This window comes from Callorhinus ursinus, unplaced genomic scaffold (assembly GCF_003265705.2).
Source record: "Callorhinus ursinus isolate GAN/ISIS: 27379988/994484 unplaced genomic scaffold, GSC_fseal_2.0 scaffold26, whole genome shotgun sequence".
Lineage (NCBI taxonomy): Eukaryota > Metazoa > Chordata > Mammalia > Carnivora > Otariidae > Callorhinus > Callorhinus ursinus.
In genome coordinates this window covers 17,121,780-17,138,409 of record NW_027397088.1, presented here as the reverse complement: position 1 = coordinate 17,138,409, position 16,630 = coordinate 17,121,780, and the positions used below count along the sequence as shown (strand labels likewise).

The 16,630-nt window shown below is 41.5% G+C and overlaps 1 pseudogene; it reads left to right on the top strand.

The window, feature by feature from the left end:
- The first annotated feature begins 14,178 nt into the window (after nt 1–14,178).
- On the top strand, nt 14,179–15,171 carry LOC112838145 (coiled-coil domain-containing protein 34 pseudogene; annotated as a pseudogene).
- Nucleotides 15,172–16,630: the final 1,459 nt, after the last annotated feature.

Below are 16,630 nucleotides of genomic sequence, written 5' to 3'. Positions count from 1 at the left end.
AAGGGGCAGAACACATGAACAGACATTTTTCCAAAGAAGCATCTAAATGGCCAACAGACACATGAAAAAGTGCTCAACATCGCTCGGCATCAGGGAAATCCAAATCAAAACCTCAGTGAGATACCACCTCACACCAGTCAGAATGGCTACAATTAACAAGTCAGGAAATGACAGATGTTGGCGGGGATGCGGAGAAAGGGGAACCCTCCTACACTGTTGGCGGGAATGCAAGCTGGTGCAACCACTCTGGAAAACAGTATGGAGGTTCTTCAAAAAGTTGAAAATAGAGCTACCATAATGATCCAGCTATTGCACTACTGGGTATTTACCCCAGAGACAAATATAGGGATCCGAAGGGGCATCTGCACCCCAATGTTTATAGCAGCAATGTCCACAATAGCCAAACTGTGGAAAGAGCCTAGACGTCCATCGACAGATGAATGGATAAAGAAGATGTGGTATATATATACAATGGAATGTTATGCAGCCATAAAAAATGAAATCTCGCCATTTGCAACGACATGGATAGAACTAGAGGGTATTATGCGAAGTGAAATAAGTCAATCAGAGAAAGACAAGTATCATATGATCTCACTGATATGAGGAATTCTTAATCTCAGAAACAAACTGAGGGTTGCTGGAGTGGAGGGGGGTGGGAGGGGTGGGGTGGCTGGGTGATGGACACTGGGGAGGGTAAGTACTATGGTGAGCGCTGTGAATTGTGTAAGACTGATGAATCACAGACCTGTACCCCTGAAACAAATAATACATTATATGTTAATAAAAATAAAATAAAAGTAAAATAAAAAAAATAGGAGGTAGCGATAGTACGTACCTCCTAGGGCTATGGGGAAAAATAATTTTGAAGAAAAAAGAAAAGGCGTAGAAAGTACTTCATTGATCCTGAGGGATTATGCAGTATATGTCAGCTTAGATGACCGAGCCTACATTTTGGCATTTAGGGTCGACCTATTTTTTTTATTGTAAAGGAGATAAAACTCTAAATTCTTCTTTTTTTTTTAACAGGAGAAAATAAAATTGAATAGGCGTATATACGGGGAATCCCCATAGGCATGAAGTACCTGATAAAATTCTAAATTCTGACTGGAAGTCCACGACTTTATCAAATTAATTTAATTTGATAATTTAATTTAATTAATTTGATTTAATCAAATTATCACTGCAAGGGAAGAAAACAGTGTTTCGTTGAATAATCTGGCTTTTAAACAAGATTTAATGTTTTTGATTTTTTTTTTAACCACGAGTTTGATTGCATCTCATTTCTACACCAATGAGGACAGTTCAACTGCCCTTTGCCTGTTGCGTCAGACCATAAAAGCTCTAGAAAAATTAAGGAAGGAGAGTAAGGATCATGTGTCACCTACCACCAGCCTAACTCTAGCATGGCTCTCTTCACAGTGGTTGTGACCCATGCTTTTTCTTGTGGAGAAGCCCCTTCTGAACACAGACAGACAGGGTTCACATGAACCCCATGATTCTGGGCTTCGCCTTCCCACCCTCTGTCTTCCTTTAATCGGGCTCTGCAATCATAGTAGCTAGAGCAAGCTGCCTTGCTTCTCTTACAGAACAAGCTGCAGTGAGGGCCTCAGAGTCAGAATTACTTGGAGTGAAATTATAGCTCTTCTCCCCAAGAAGTCTGTTGAGTCTCGTCAGGAAAACCATCACAGGGAGGCTGCTCTGGATTTCTCTCTCTCTCTGTGGGAAGACTTGAAACTCAGGCACAAACACACACTGTCGGGGGGTTAGGAATCGGGGAGGGAGGGAGACAGAGATAAAGAGAGAAACAGAGAGAGAGAGAGAGAGAGAGAGAGAGAGAGACTGAGATTGTTGATGAAGGGACAACTTTCTCTGACAGATGAGGTGCTGAGTAGGCTCTGGGCCAGGCTCCACTGAGAAAGAGAGACTCTGTTCCTCAACTTCCCTGTGCCTGATTGGATTTCGTCCACATTGTGGAGGGCACCCACCCTTGCTTGAAGAAATGGCTCGATTCCACTGAATTCCTCAAACGTCGATTGGGGACCTACCTACTAAGGGTCAGGCACTCTGTGGGGCCCATCGTTGGCCCATGGTAATGTCTGCATCAGGCCCACCTTTTGGCTGTGTGTTGTGGGTGGAATTCTCATGGTGACACCCAGGGGAAGAGAGGAGTTGGGCAGATGCTGTAGACTTAAAATGAGAAAATGTGCATTCTTTAAAAAATCTGTGTTAGAAATGCCAGTGCGGAAGGGGAATGTGCTAATGCCAAACTCTAGCTCAGTTTTGTAAACCATCCTGAGTGGCTGCTCGTAGCTTTTGATTACAGTTAGGTAACTTGGCGACTGTGCTTTCGGGTACTACTGGCTAACCCTGTGGGTCACGGGTCCCCTTCCCGTGGAGCCTACATCAGCTTGCTGCAAGATGCTGCACAGGATCTGTGGTTGAGGCTCTGTCCTTCCAGTGCCTCTTGTTTCTAATTTTTTCTTGTGGGAGATTTTCAGGCCATTTGCCCCATTCTTTTTTTTTTTTTATGTTATGTTAATCACCATACATTACATCACTCTTAAGAATCCTTCCTCATTGCCGTCGTAAATTGCTAACCAGCTATGCCCAGTCATACCTACAGACTCCTATGTTATCTCCAATTGCTTGATGTATTATATTAAAAAAAAAAAGATTTTATTTATTTATTTGAGAGACAGCTCGAGCAGGAGGGGCGAAGGAGAAGGAGAGAGAGAATCTCCAGCCGACTCCCTGCTGAGCATGGAGCCCAATGCAGGGCTCGATCCCACGACCCTGAGATCGTGACCTGAGCCGAAACCAAGAGTCAGACACTTAACCGACTGCGCCACCCAGGCGCCCCAGATATATTACATTTTCATTTGTGACCAACATCATTTGTTTCTTTGGTCTAGTCAAGCTAATTTTCTTATGATGCACACACACCAATTGGCCTGCCTTTTGTTCTACATGCATGCTTAATTATTCATTCAACAAATATTTATTGGGCACCAGGCGCTGTCCCACATGGTAAAGATATGGGGGAGAGCAAAACATAGCACCTGCCTTTATGGAGCTTATGGGTGGGCAATAGAATAAACAGATAAGTAGACATATACCATAAGAGGTGTTGGAGAGTGTTATGCAGAAAACAAAGCAAAACAAAAAACACTTGGAAAGAAATAGAAAGCAAAGGGAAGGGTAGAGCAGACATGACGCTTAGGGATGAAGGTGGGTGGAGAGAGAAGAGTACACATGCTGGAACATGCCTGGGATGCGTGAAGGAGAGCACAGGGGTTGGTGTGGCTGCAGAGGAGACAGGAGAATGGAGGGACGAGGTCAGAGAGGTACCTAACGTCAACACTCCTGCTCTTCAGACTGGGTGCGACCTCTCGAGAAATAGTACCATCCAGTTCTTGTTCTCGAGGCAGTCATGTAGTCTTTTTTTTTTTTTAAGATTTTATTTATTTATTTGAGAGAGAGAGAGTGAGAGAGAGAGCACAAGAGGGGGTAGGGTCAGAGGGAGAAGAAGATTCCCTGCTCAGCAGGGAGCCTGATGCAGGGCTCAGTCCCGGGACTCCGGGATCATGACCCGAGCCGAAGGCAGTTGCTCAACCAACTGAGCCACCCAGACGTCCCACAGTCATGTAGTCTTTATTCCACTCATCGTAGGAGCGCTTGAGGATCCGAATGGGGGGCGGGTAATACTTCTAAGTCCACCTCACCTGCATGGATCTTGCTATTTCTTTTTTCCTTAGTATGAGTTTCTCTGGCACTCAATAGAGAATAATACTGTATTTCAGGGCAAAATGCCTCCATTTCCCCCTCCCCCCAAATGTGTTTTACTTTGCAAACAGGTGGTGTTCACAGCCAGGGGGCACGCAGGATGTTGCTCAGTGCTGTGCTCTGGCAGGCACTGAAGCAGGGAACATTCTTCTCCCCCGACAGGCTCTGTTGCTAACAGTGCCATCAGACCCTTTCAGGGCAGCATCTGAAGACTCAGAAGGAGTAACTGAACAATGCTCCAGGGTGGGCAGGCCTAAAACCTTCCCACTGAGCACATTCTTGTTCCCCTCTATACAGTTAATTCCAACTGACTATGAATTAGACTGAGTATTTACCAGCTAAGGGCTGAACAGGCAGCGGGGAGATGGGTATTTGCAGTGAGAGCAGCAGTGAGACTCACTAAGCAGGGAGAATCTTACTTTTAAGGGATAATAAACGACACAGCCAAATTGTACTCTCAGTGGTTCAGAACAGATATGATATCACGGAAGACTGCTGGAAGGAAGTACTCAGCTTACTATTCTCTTATCCTTTTGGCTTCGGTTGAATTAAATTCAGCAACCATTTAAGAATTCTTTAATTTTATGTTCTATGAGGGGGAAAAAAAAGCAAAGAATGTTTCAAAGTTCCCACAAAAGGAAAAAAAAAGAGGCAATTCACCTGTCCTCTTTCCTCAGTCTGTTCTATAAAAAGAAACAGAGTGAGAAATAGGAAAGCTATCTCAGGGATGTGATTCTCCTATACCTAGACAGCTTCACAAAATTCTGGAGAATGATGCCTCCCACCATCTTCCCTTTATCCTGATGTAACATAGACCTGGTAGACTTCTGCTTCTGGTCAAAATGAATATTTATGGGAACGCAAAACCACCCAGGGCCCAACAAGGCAAAATGGATAATGTCAGACACCTAATAAAAACAAAACAAAACAAAACAAACTTACCAGGCATGCAAAGAAACAGGAAAATATGATCCACAATTGGGAGGAAAATTAGTCAGCCCACAGTGACCTGAAATGAACACAGATGTTAGAATTAGCAGACGAGGATGTCAAAATTTAGGATTGCTGTATTCTGTGTGTTCAAAGAACTAGAGGGAAGACTAAGCATGTGAAAGTGGAGACACAAAAGTTATTAAAAAGACCTAAACTGAACATATGGAAACAAAACTCTAATGTCTGAGATCTTAAAAAAATGCACTGAATGGAATTCCTGCCAAGCCTAGTCTGTTCAGGCTGCTGTAACAAAACACTGCTGGGCTGGATGAGTTAGGAACGGAAGCTTGTTTCTCATGGCTCTAGAGGCTGGAAGTCCAAGCTCAGTGTCCAGCGTGGTTGGGTTCTGGTGAAAGCCCTCTTGCAGGTTGCAGACTTCTCCCCATGTCTTCTCATGGTGGAAAGAGGGACAGAGGGCTCTCTGGGTCCTTTTTATAAGGGCACTAATCCCATCCATGAGGGCTCCACCCTCATGACCTAATTACCTCCCAAGCCCCACCTCCTAATACCGTCTTATTAGGGGATTAGGACTTCACTATATGAATTTGAGGGTGGGGGGTGGGACACAAACACTCAGTCTATTGCAATGAGCAAGTAGACATTCCAGAAGAAAAGTGAACTTGGAGACAGCAATAGAAACTACCCCAGATGAAACATACAGAGAAAAAAAGACTAGAAAATGAACAGAGCATCAGGGACAACTTCCCATAACATAATATGCCTGTAATTGCAGTTTCCAAAGGAGAGGAAAGAGAAGGAGATGAGGGAGGGTAGGAAAGATATTTGAAAGAATAATGACTGAAAAAAACTCCAAACTAGATGAAAACTATAAACCCACAGATCCAAGATACGCAAGGAAACTGGCACGAGAAGCATAAAACTATGCTAAAGTATGTCATCATCAACTGATCCAAACTAGTGATGAAGAGGGGGTGCCTTGCTGGCTCAGTGGGTGGGGTGTTTGACTCTTGATCTCAGGGTTGTGGGTTCGAGCCCCACGTTGGGTATGGAGATTACTTAAAAAACAAAATCTTTAAAAAACGAATAGTGATAAAGAGAAAATCTTAATAGCAAATGGAGAAAGAAAACCTACTAGGTGCAGAGGAACTTTTAAAGCACATTTAAAGTACTTTTAAAGCATCTGAAAATACTGCAGGCAAAAGTGGTGGCCTATCATTTTATACCCTGCAAAAATATCTATCAAAAACAAAGAGTCTTCAGATATACAAAAGGTGACAGAATTCATGACCAACAGACCCATATATAGAAATGTTAGAGGAAGTCCTGCAGGAAGAAGGAGAATAATACCCAATGGAAATATGGATCTACACGAAATAGTGGAAAGCACTGAAAATGGTAACTATATGCATAAATAGATGAGATTTTATTACTATTGAAATCTTTTTGAGATCATTGATTGTTTAAACAAAAATAAGGGCAATGCAGTGTGGGGTTTATAATGTATGTGAACATTCCATGTATGACAGCAATTATAGCACAAAGGCCAGGAGAGGAGGAATGGAAATATGCTGGGAGCATATGGGAAAAGCCAGTAACATCCTCTCTGGATAAGCCCCCAGATATTTGGAAATCAAATGACCTTCCTCTAAATAATCCCTGAGTCAAAGAAGCAACCAAAGAACTGAAAGAAAGAGTCCTGACAGCTGGTTCCTTTTCCCAGTTCTTTGGGAAATTAAAACACCAGTGAGTATCACGATAGTATTTTGGGCAAGTAATTAGTAATAGTAATTGGGAAGTGTATTAGTTTTCCATAGCTCTGTAACAAATCTCCACAAATTTAGTGGTTTTAAACCACACACACTTAATATCTCACCCTCTCGATGGGTCAGAAGTCCATGCATAGCTTATCTAGGTCTTCTTTTAAGGATCCCACAAGTGCAAACAAGGTATTGGCTGGGTCTCATCTGGGACTCAGGATCCTCTTCCAAGCTCATGTGGTTATTGGCAGAATTTATTTCCCGACAGCTGTGGAACTCATTTCAGCTTGCTTCTTCAAGGTTAACAGAAAAGACTCTGTTGCTTCTTCTATAAGGGCTCACCTGATTTGGTCAGGCCCACCCGGGATACTCTCCCTTCTGATTAACTCAAAATCAACTAATGTGAAACCTTAATTATATCTACCAATGCATTCACCTTTCCATAGTATGTAACCCAATCATGACTGAGACCTCCCATCATAATCACAGGGCCCACCACAATCAAGGAGAAGGGATTATTATGGGGGTTATCTGCCAGGGTCCTGGGATTTTAAGGGCCATCTTAGACCTCTGCCTTCCTCACCAAGAAAGAAAGGAATAAGCATAGGAAAGGATATTATTTGTTACTCATAATCTCTTGTAAGTGACTGAATATTGTTCCTGGATGTAAACAATTAGTTTTGATTGGCTTTATATTATTTTTCTTCCTCAAGACCATTCAGAAGGTTTTGAATGACCTTAGGAATAATTGTAGTAACAATAACAGCTACCATTTCTTGAATGCTTAAGCCTGACATTTTGCACAATATTTTACATATAATATCACATTAGATCTTCACAACAAGCATATGAGGTGGGTATTATTATACCCATCCTGTAGATAAAGAGAAGATCCTAAAGTTTAGAAGTCTTAAGTTACTTGCCAAAAGTAACACAGCTAGTAAGGAGGAGTGGAGATTCAGACCCAGAGCTGTCTGATTCTAAATCCAGGGCTATGGAGAAAAAAATGGGAAAGCAGATATCAGGAGAATCTGTGTTTCCACTGCTGGTTCTGCTTTTTGAACAGCTTGTTATTTCTTATTGAATTGTTTCCATTAAAGATAAATGCAGCCATCTTCAGCTTTTGGGAAATGCTCTCTCTGTTGGAAAGAAGATATAGCAAAGACTAGTGTGTACACACACACACACACACACACACACACACACACACACACAAACACACATTTCAACTCTGGCCAAAGCATTTCCTATCAATTAGAAACATTGTTCCCCATATGCACCTCTCTTCTACTTTGTCTCCCTTACTTTGTGAGCCCAGAGATCCTGTCACATCTACTGGGAACCCCACAAGACCATGCAGCCTTCTCAGTGAGGTTCCCTGTGGATGTGACTCAGGTTAGAACAAGGCTGTATAGTTGTGAGCGGTTGAATTGTGTTTCATAAGTAAATTTCTGATTTGGAGAGTGGAAATGCATGGAGACATGAAAACGTATGGGGGTGACACTGCATTAGCATGTGATTATTATATGCAATTAATACATGTAACTTCATATCTGATGGCAGTGCTATTATTTTATACATTTGAAAAATTTTTGTTCCTGAATGTCTAAGTCCCATGGAGAAGCTCCTTCTTATCAGACTGAATATTGCACAAATGTTCTCTAAAATGGGGGTCCCGAACCAGTTGTTCTTTGAGACCAAATGGCTTCATGGCTCTGGTGGTTGTCTCCCTAAGAGGGGACAAACTGTCTTTTAGTTTTAAGGGGAGCAAAAGGAGTAGATTGGTAGCCCCTAAGGAAGAGGTCCAGGTGGAGTCAACAGATATGTTTTTATCAAGAACATATTCTGATGCTTTTGTCTCTAGTTTAACTTGGAGAGAAGTCAATGCCACAGTCTCCAGGAATATCTGTGGATCCCTCTTAGCAGCGCCTTTCAACACGCAGGGCTATGTAATTAACATCACCACCAGGGGGCAATAACACCACAGCCATGCTGGAATAGTAATAAGCTTGCCGTTACTGTGTTCAAATCATCTATAAGAATTATCTTAGGTGGGGGTGCCTGGGTGGCTCAGTAGTTAAGCGTCTGCCTTCGGCTCAGGTCATGATCCCACAGTCCTGGGATCGAGCCCCACGTCAGGCTCGCTGCTCACCAGGAAGCCTGCTTCTCCCTCTCCCACTCCCACTGCTTGTGTTCCCTCTCTTGCTGTGTCTCTGTCAAATAAATAAATAAAGTCTTAAAAAAAAAAAAGAATAATCTTAGGTGAAGGGATTATGTGCTACTCATGGTCTTTGATACAATTAAGTACTGATATAGTAATTACATTTCTGCTTTAAAATAAAAATAATAATCAGCCTTTGCAACCTGTATAGTTGGGCAGGCTTTGTGGGGAAAACTTTTATTCCACTCTGCTACTTTCCCCTTAGAATGAAATTTTAGCCTTAAAAGGGATTCTGTTGGGAGCCATGGGGTGGGGAGGGGGTTGTAATGGACAAGAGCGGAAGCTTCCAGATAATGAAAATGAGTCCCAGAGACATTAAGAGTGAATCCCCCAACATCATCCTCCTAGAAACAGGATCCGAGCCCAGAGATCCTGTCACATCTACTGGGAACCCCACAAGACTATGCAGCCTTCTCAGCGAGGTTCCCTGTAGATGTGACTCAGGATCTCTGGGTTCTGACCCTGTTTCTAGGAGGATGATGATCTCCTCCATGTGCCTCAGCATTTAACATGGGCTTATTGGGTTTCTAATATAGGAAAGGCATTGGCTTGGCCTGGGCTCTACTGGGGGGAAAAATAACACCAACAACAATAATACAGACATGATCCCTGCTCCCAGGAACTTAGGGTCTGGTGGGCATACAGATAATGAGTTGATGCTTAAACCAACCTCTGATCACCAACTGTATTAGATGATATAAAGGAAAGTATAAATTAGTGGGAGATCATATAATGGGAGGAGATGTCTGAAACTGACACTTAACATGAGGCTCAAGGGAAGAAACAAACAAACAAAAAACCTGGAGAAGAGTATTCCAGGCTGACTCTAAGGTATACAGGACTATAGAAAGAAGCTGGGGCCATTTCATGCCAAGTACCCAGTACCCAATTACATTTTTGTAAGACCTTCTGGCTTCCATTTAGAGAAAAAAAAAATGAAATGAATAAGAGCTAGAGCAGAAAGAATTATTAGGGGGCCATTACAGTCATCAGGTGACAAACAATGACTGCTTAATAGTGATGATGGAGAGAAGTAGATTCCAGATGTATTCTGAGTGAGATTCAGTAAAGGCTGCTGATATCTTGGATGTCAGGGTTAAAGGAGTAAGGATTGAGAATGACCCCCCAGAGCGTTGGCATATGACAGAGTAGATAGGTGACATTTATTGAATTGGGGAAGGCAGGATGAGGAAAAGAAGACCAAATGTTCAGTTTTAGGCATGATAATTTGGAACGTTGGGGAGATATCTAAATGGGGATATAAGGTTGGACCTCAGGAAGAAGATGTAGAAATTTTAGGGATCATTAGCATAAAGCCCCGAGAGCAGATGAGACTGCATAGAAAAACAGGTTAGAAAGAGACAAAGGCAAGGGAAACAAAGGTGAAAATCAACTACTGGGACTTCATCAAGATAAAAAACTTTTGCACAGCCAAGGAAACAGTCGACAAAACCAAAAGACAACCGACGGAATGGGAGAAGATATTTGCAAATGTCTTATCAGATAAAGGGCTGGTATTGAAAAATCTATAAAGAACTTCTCAAACTCAACACTCAAAGAACAAATAATCCAATCAAGAAATGGGCAGAACACATGAACAGACATTTCTCCAAAGAAGACATCCAAATGGCCAACAGACACATGAAAAAAATGCTCAACATCACTCGGCATCAGGGAAATCCAAATCAAAACCTCAATGAGATACCACCTCACACCAGTCAGAATGGCTGAAATTAACAAGTCAGAAATGACAGATGTTGGTGGGGATGTGGAGAAAGGGGAAACCTCCTACACTGTTCGTGGGAATGCAAGCTGGTGCAGCCACTCAGGAAAACAGTATGGAGGTTCCTCAAAAAGTTAAAAATAGAACTACCCTGTGACCCAGCAATTGCACTACTGGGTATTTACCCCAAAGTTACAAATGCAGTGATCCGAAGGGGCACATGCACCCCAGTGTTTATAGCAGCAATGTCCACAATAGCCAAACTGTGGAAAGAGGCCTGATGTCCATTGACAGATGAATGGATAAAGAAGATGGGGTGTACACACACACACACACACACACACACACACACACAAAATGGAATACTACTCAGCCATCCAAAAAATAAAATCTTGCCATTTGCAAGGATGTGGATGGAACTAGAGGGTATTATGCTAAGCGAAATAAGTCAATCAGAGAAAGACAATTATATGATCTCACTGATATGTGGAATTTAAGAAACAAAACAGAGGATCATAGGGGAAGAGAGGAAAAAATAGAACAAGATGAAATCAGAGAGGGAGACAAACCATAAGAGACGCTTAATCATAAGAAACAAACTGAGGGTTGCTGGAGGGGAGAGAGGGTGAGGTAACTAGGTGATGGACATTACGGAGGGCACGTGATGTAATGAGCACTGGGTGTTATATAAGATTGATGAATCACTGACCGCTACCTCTGAAACTAATAATACATTAAATGTTAATTAATTGAATTTAAATTTTAAAAAACTATCCCCTTTATAAAAGTGTTCAAATCATGGGGCACCTGGGTGGCTCAGTTGGTTAAGTGGCTGCCTTCAGCTCAGGTCATGATCTCAGGGTCCTGGGATGGAGCCCCGTGTCGGGCTTCCTGCTCAGTGGAGAGCCTGCTTCTTCTTCTTCCTCTGCTGCTCCCCCTGCTTGTGCTCTCTCTCTATCGCTCTGTCAAATAAATAAAAACCTTAAAGAAAAGTGTTCAAATCAAAGAGAACTCTGAATCATAAATGCCTCGATTTATAGTTAGACATTTGCAACAAGAAAAAAAATCATAAGAGGGAAATCTAGAGTGAAGAAAACGAAATTCCACCATATTCTCCCTAATGTGTTATATGTTTACTTTTAACCCAGTCAAAAGCCTTATCATTTGAGGAAAAACATTCAGAAAAACTGCCTTTTTTCCAGAAACCAAATTGGTGAGGTGTCCTGATGGGCACCAATCCTGGGAGCCATGTCCTTCGGCCCTGTCAGCCTGATGGGAATGGAAAACAAGATCTTTCAAAATATTCCTTGAATCTAAGAAGCTTGCAGTTCATTGATGCCTCTTAGTAAATATTAATGACTAACCATGGCAATATTTTGCCTCCTCGTCAGTTTGAACCGTTGTCTTCCTTTTTCAGCATGGGGCAGGAAGCTCTCTCCAGAACTATCATGAGTCTCACATCTCAGGTCCACAGTTGTGTGTGGCATGTGTTTTTTGCCCAACTTTTATCAAAGAACAAAGTTCAAAGGACACCAGAATCTATAGTTCAAACCATCTCAGAGGGAGACAAAACAGGGCCAGTTTTAATGAGAGAGAACAATGGGGAAAAATTCCAATGAATAACGCTCCACCTTTTTTCTAGGACTCCTTGTGAAATACCGTGAGCATTCTTAGAACTCGTTTTTCTTTCTCTTGGGCCGTTATCAAGACTTTGTCATTTGTGTTGCTGCAGGATCTAAAGGCCTCTGCTGCCTCCCCCATCTTACTGTTACTTCTGTTAAGGATAGTTCACATTTTTGTCCTAGACTCTTACAGAAATATAAATGGATTTTGTTTCAAAAAAAAAAAAGAATAAAGAAAAAAGAAAGAGACAAAGGCCAGGAACTGGGCCCGGGAGGACGCCAACATTTAGAGGTCAAGAAGGAAATGGATGCGTGCAAAAGTGACCGCAGGAGCTGATATGTTCCAGAAAAACGAGGAGAATGTGCTATCATGGAAGCCAAGATAAGAGGATCTTTCAAGGAGGGAGTAATCCACTGGGTCAAATGCTACTGAGTGATTACTAAGTAAGATAAGACCTGTACAGGAAAATTGGATTAAGCAATATGGAAGCCATTGGTTACCTTCCCTAGAGCATTTGTCAGGTAAGTGATGGAAATGAAAGCCAGATCAGAGTATTTGAAGAGGAAATGGGCACACGATACTCCAAAATAAATCATAGATGGTTTAGGCACTTAAATGTGAAACGGGAAACTAAAAACTTTGAGAAGAGAATGTGGAAGAACATTTCCATGAATTTAGAATAAGAAACAACTTCTCGAACAATACACAAAAAAAGCACAAATCATAAAAGGTACGATTTATAAATCTGACTACTTTAATGTCAATTGACTATTAAGAACTCTGCTTCATAAAGAATATAAAAAATGAAGTTGCATATCCCATGATCCTCCTGTTCCATATTTAGGAATGTGATGAAAATCTTGCCCACACACCCAGAGATGTGTGTAAGAATGTACATGGTAACGTTGTCCATAAGAGTAAAAACCCAGAAACAGTTCACATGATCAATCTCAAAAGAAATGGTATAAAAACTTGTGGTATATTGGGGCGCCTGGGTGGCTCAGTCGTTAAGCGTCTGCCTTCAGCTCAGGTCATGATCCCAGGGTCCTGAGATCAAGCCCCGCATCCCTGCTCAGTGGGAAGCCTGCTTCTCCCTCTCCCACTCCCTCTGCTTGTGTTCCTTCTCTTGCCATGTCTCTCTCTGTCAAATAAATAAATAAAATCTTTAAAAAAAAAACAAATAAACTTGTGGTATATTTATTGAACAGAATGTTTACATATCACAGCTAGAATGAAAGTGGTTGAACTACATGGGTATCTCTCACACATGTAACATTGGACCAAACATTCAGTGTGCAGAAGATTCTGTGTTGGGTCCAGTTAGACAAAGTTTAAGAATATTATTTAGAAATATGAATCTCAATATCCAAAGAAAAAATAGAAAGAATGGAAAATATTTGCCCTTTCTTAGCAGACTTGAGTATAGAGAGTAGTGCAGAAGATTATGTTTTCAATATACTTGCTAATATTTGAATTTTTAAAACTATGTACATGTATTATTTTAATTAAAAATGTAAAAGTATTTTTTTAAGATTTTATTTATTTAGCTGCGAGAGAGAGAGAGAGACAGAGAGAGACAGTGTGCAAGCACAAGCGGGGGGAGGGGCAGAGGGAGAGAGACAAGCAGACTCCCCACCGAGCAGGGAGCCTGATGCGGAGACTCCATCCCGGGGTCCTGAGATCATGACCTGAGCCAGACTCAGATGCTTAACTGAGCCACTCAGGTGCCCCCAAAATAATCTTAAAAGTAAAGGAGAAGTGAGGAAATGGGGGCAGGTCTGAACAACTTTGGACCTGAAAGGAGGTATGGAGAGAATAGTTGGCTGACACAGAAGATGAATCAAGGGAGGGTTGTCTATTTTGACTGCTTTTTTTTTTTAGATGAAATATATTTGATACTGTAGGGGCCAAGGGCAGGCCGCCCCCAAATGTGCCACTTTGGCATATTTATTATTTCAAATGAAAGTTGCTTAAGAATAGCGATGCAAGAAGAACGCTCAGTCTCTTCTCTGTCTCATTGAAAACAGGAAACAAATCTCCCATATGATACCCTCCCTGTACTAAGAAGTAAAAAGATAGGCAGTTCCCCGCCACCCCTCCACCAGTTTTAACGTGCCTGGTTTGGGCGGCCGGGCTCCGGATCCTTCTCTGTCCTCATGGCGGGTGCCCAGGGGCAGGGGCTGGAGCTCGTCGCCGCCGCTGAGCTGCAGCAATTCCACCGGGTGGCTGTTGTCTCCCCTCGCCCACCAGAGCTTCCCATTTGACTACGATGATGGCGACAGGGAGGATGAGGAAGACGTGGATGAAGATGCTCATGATTCACAGGCTAAGGTGGCGAGCCTGAGAGGAGTGGAGTTACAGGAGTGCTCCAGTGTGGCTGAATCAGAAGATAACCAAGAAGAGCAGAAACAGGCGCACCTACCAGAAAGCCGCCTGACACCATGGGAAATGTGGTTTGTTGGCAAAGAAAAAGAAGAACGGGACCGTCTGCAACACAAAGCTCTGGAGGAATTAAATCAACAGCTAGAAAAAAGAAAAGAAATGGAAGGACATGAAAAAAGAAAGGTAATTACTGAAGAAAAGCACAAGGAATGGGTTCAGAAAAAGAATGAACAGAAAAGAAAAGAAAGGGAACAAAAAATTAATAAGGAAATGGAGGGAAAAGCAGCAAAAGAATTGGAGAAAGAACATTTGCAAGAAAAGGCAAAAGAAAAATACCAATAATGGGTAAAGAAGAAAAATGCTGAAGAATGTGAAAAGAAGAAGAAAGAAAAGAAAAAAGAAAAACAATGGCAAACTGAATTACAGGAAAAAAAGGAAATAGCAGAGAAAAGGTTTAAGGAATGGTTGGAAAATGCAAAAAAATAAACCTCGCCAATAGAAAACTTACAGATTTTTACAGTGGAAATTCTTATCCAGAACGAGCCTTTTATAATCCAATTCCATGGAAACCCATTCATATGCCTCCTTCCAAAGTAGCTAAGGACCTATCAGGAAAGAAGACTAAAAGGCCTGTGATAAGTCAGCCATGCCGGTCATCATCCTCTCTGGTGGTTCAGAAAGCCAGAAGCAATCTTTGCCTTGGAGCTCTGTGCAGAATACAAAGATAGTGGGTGTAGGAAATTGCATGATTTTACCTGAAGCTATTTAATTTTAAAAGTAGAATCGTTTTTTACTCCTCAGTCGACAGCTCAACATTTGATGTGATTATTGACACTTTCACATTTTTGCATTCGTCTGTGTTGTCCTTAGAGCTAATTGAAGAAGATGCTTTATACATTTTCATTTTTATAAGTCCTTCAAGGTTGATCTTGGCATTTTGTTTCACAGGATAAGTGACTGAATATCTAACAATTGTGTTTATGTTTAGCTTGTATTAAAACTACATTGTAATACCAATAAAACCAACAATTTGTGTTGTGTTCTTTCAAAAAAAAAAAAAAAGAAGAAGAAGAAGAAGTAAAAAGATATCCTTACCACCAGAGTTGGGAACTTTAAAGCAGAGAAAGCTATAGAAACAAGCCTTGTTGATTTTTCCTAATCTACTACCTCAACTCAAATTCTGCTTAGAATTCCTTACTGAATAAAGCTCCTAAACATTCGTTTTCTTTATCCTGTCAATTCCTCACAAATTTATCTTCTTTGTCTAAAAGGTATAACAACAACTGCTTGCCTCTGTAATTTCTTTAGTCTCAATTTTAATAGTGGGCCTCCATACGTATATAGTAAAAATTTGATTTTTCTACTCTTAACCTGTCTCAGGTAAATCAAATTCTTAGTCCACCTGGAAGATTTTGAAGGGTAGAGGAAGAATTTTTCCTTCCCTGCGGTACCAGTGGGAAGAACACGTTCAAGATGGGGAGGTCAAAGATGCAGAAGATTAGGGAGATAATAACAAGTATGGTCTCCGAGAAGGCAAGAGGAAGTAGGGTCCACACCATTTTAATAAGAGGACAGACACTTTGTATGTGATAACAAGAAGGAAGAAGGAGGGATTGAGATAGATACAGGTAACTTGGAGAGTTGTATAGAGGGAACATGAGGAAGTTCCTATCTGATGGACTCACTTCCCTTTTTTTGAGTGAGAAAGGATTATTTGCTCAGAAGGATGGTTATAGAGGGAGGGTCAGAACTTGACAGTGGGGCCAGGATGGATTTGTCATTGTACAGTTGGGCGGTGTTGGATGTCCACTTGAAGCTGAGGATCATGAATTTACAGTGATATCAGTTCTCTGATTTGTACAATCACTTTGGCCAGAACTAAAATCGGAATATATTCCTCCTCGACCCCACCCTGAGATATATGGCAATGTGTCAATAGCTGCTCAAGACCAAGGGATAAGCCTGCACAATTTCTGGAAGGTACGTTTTAAGTGATGATAATTTAGAACATTTTTATTTAAAATCCAAGAACACATTAAAACATGATTAGAACACAAAGGTCAAATCGATCTTTACAGCAAATCAGAATATTTTAAATGGGATGTTATGATTACAAGAGGTGGTTCTTCCTCAAATTCCTGGGCAAGTGACTTGTTTGCTCCCTTTTGCAGGGAGGGGTACCTGGGT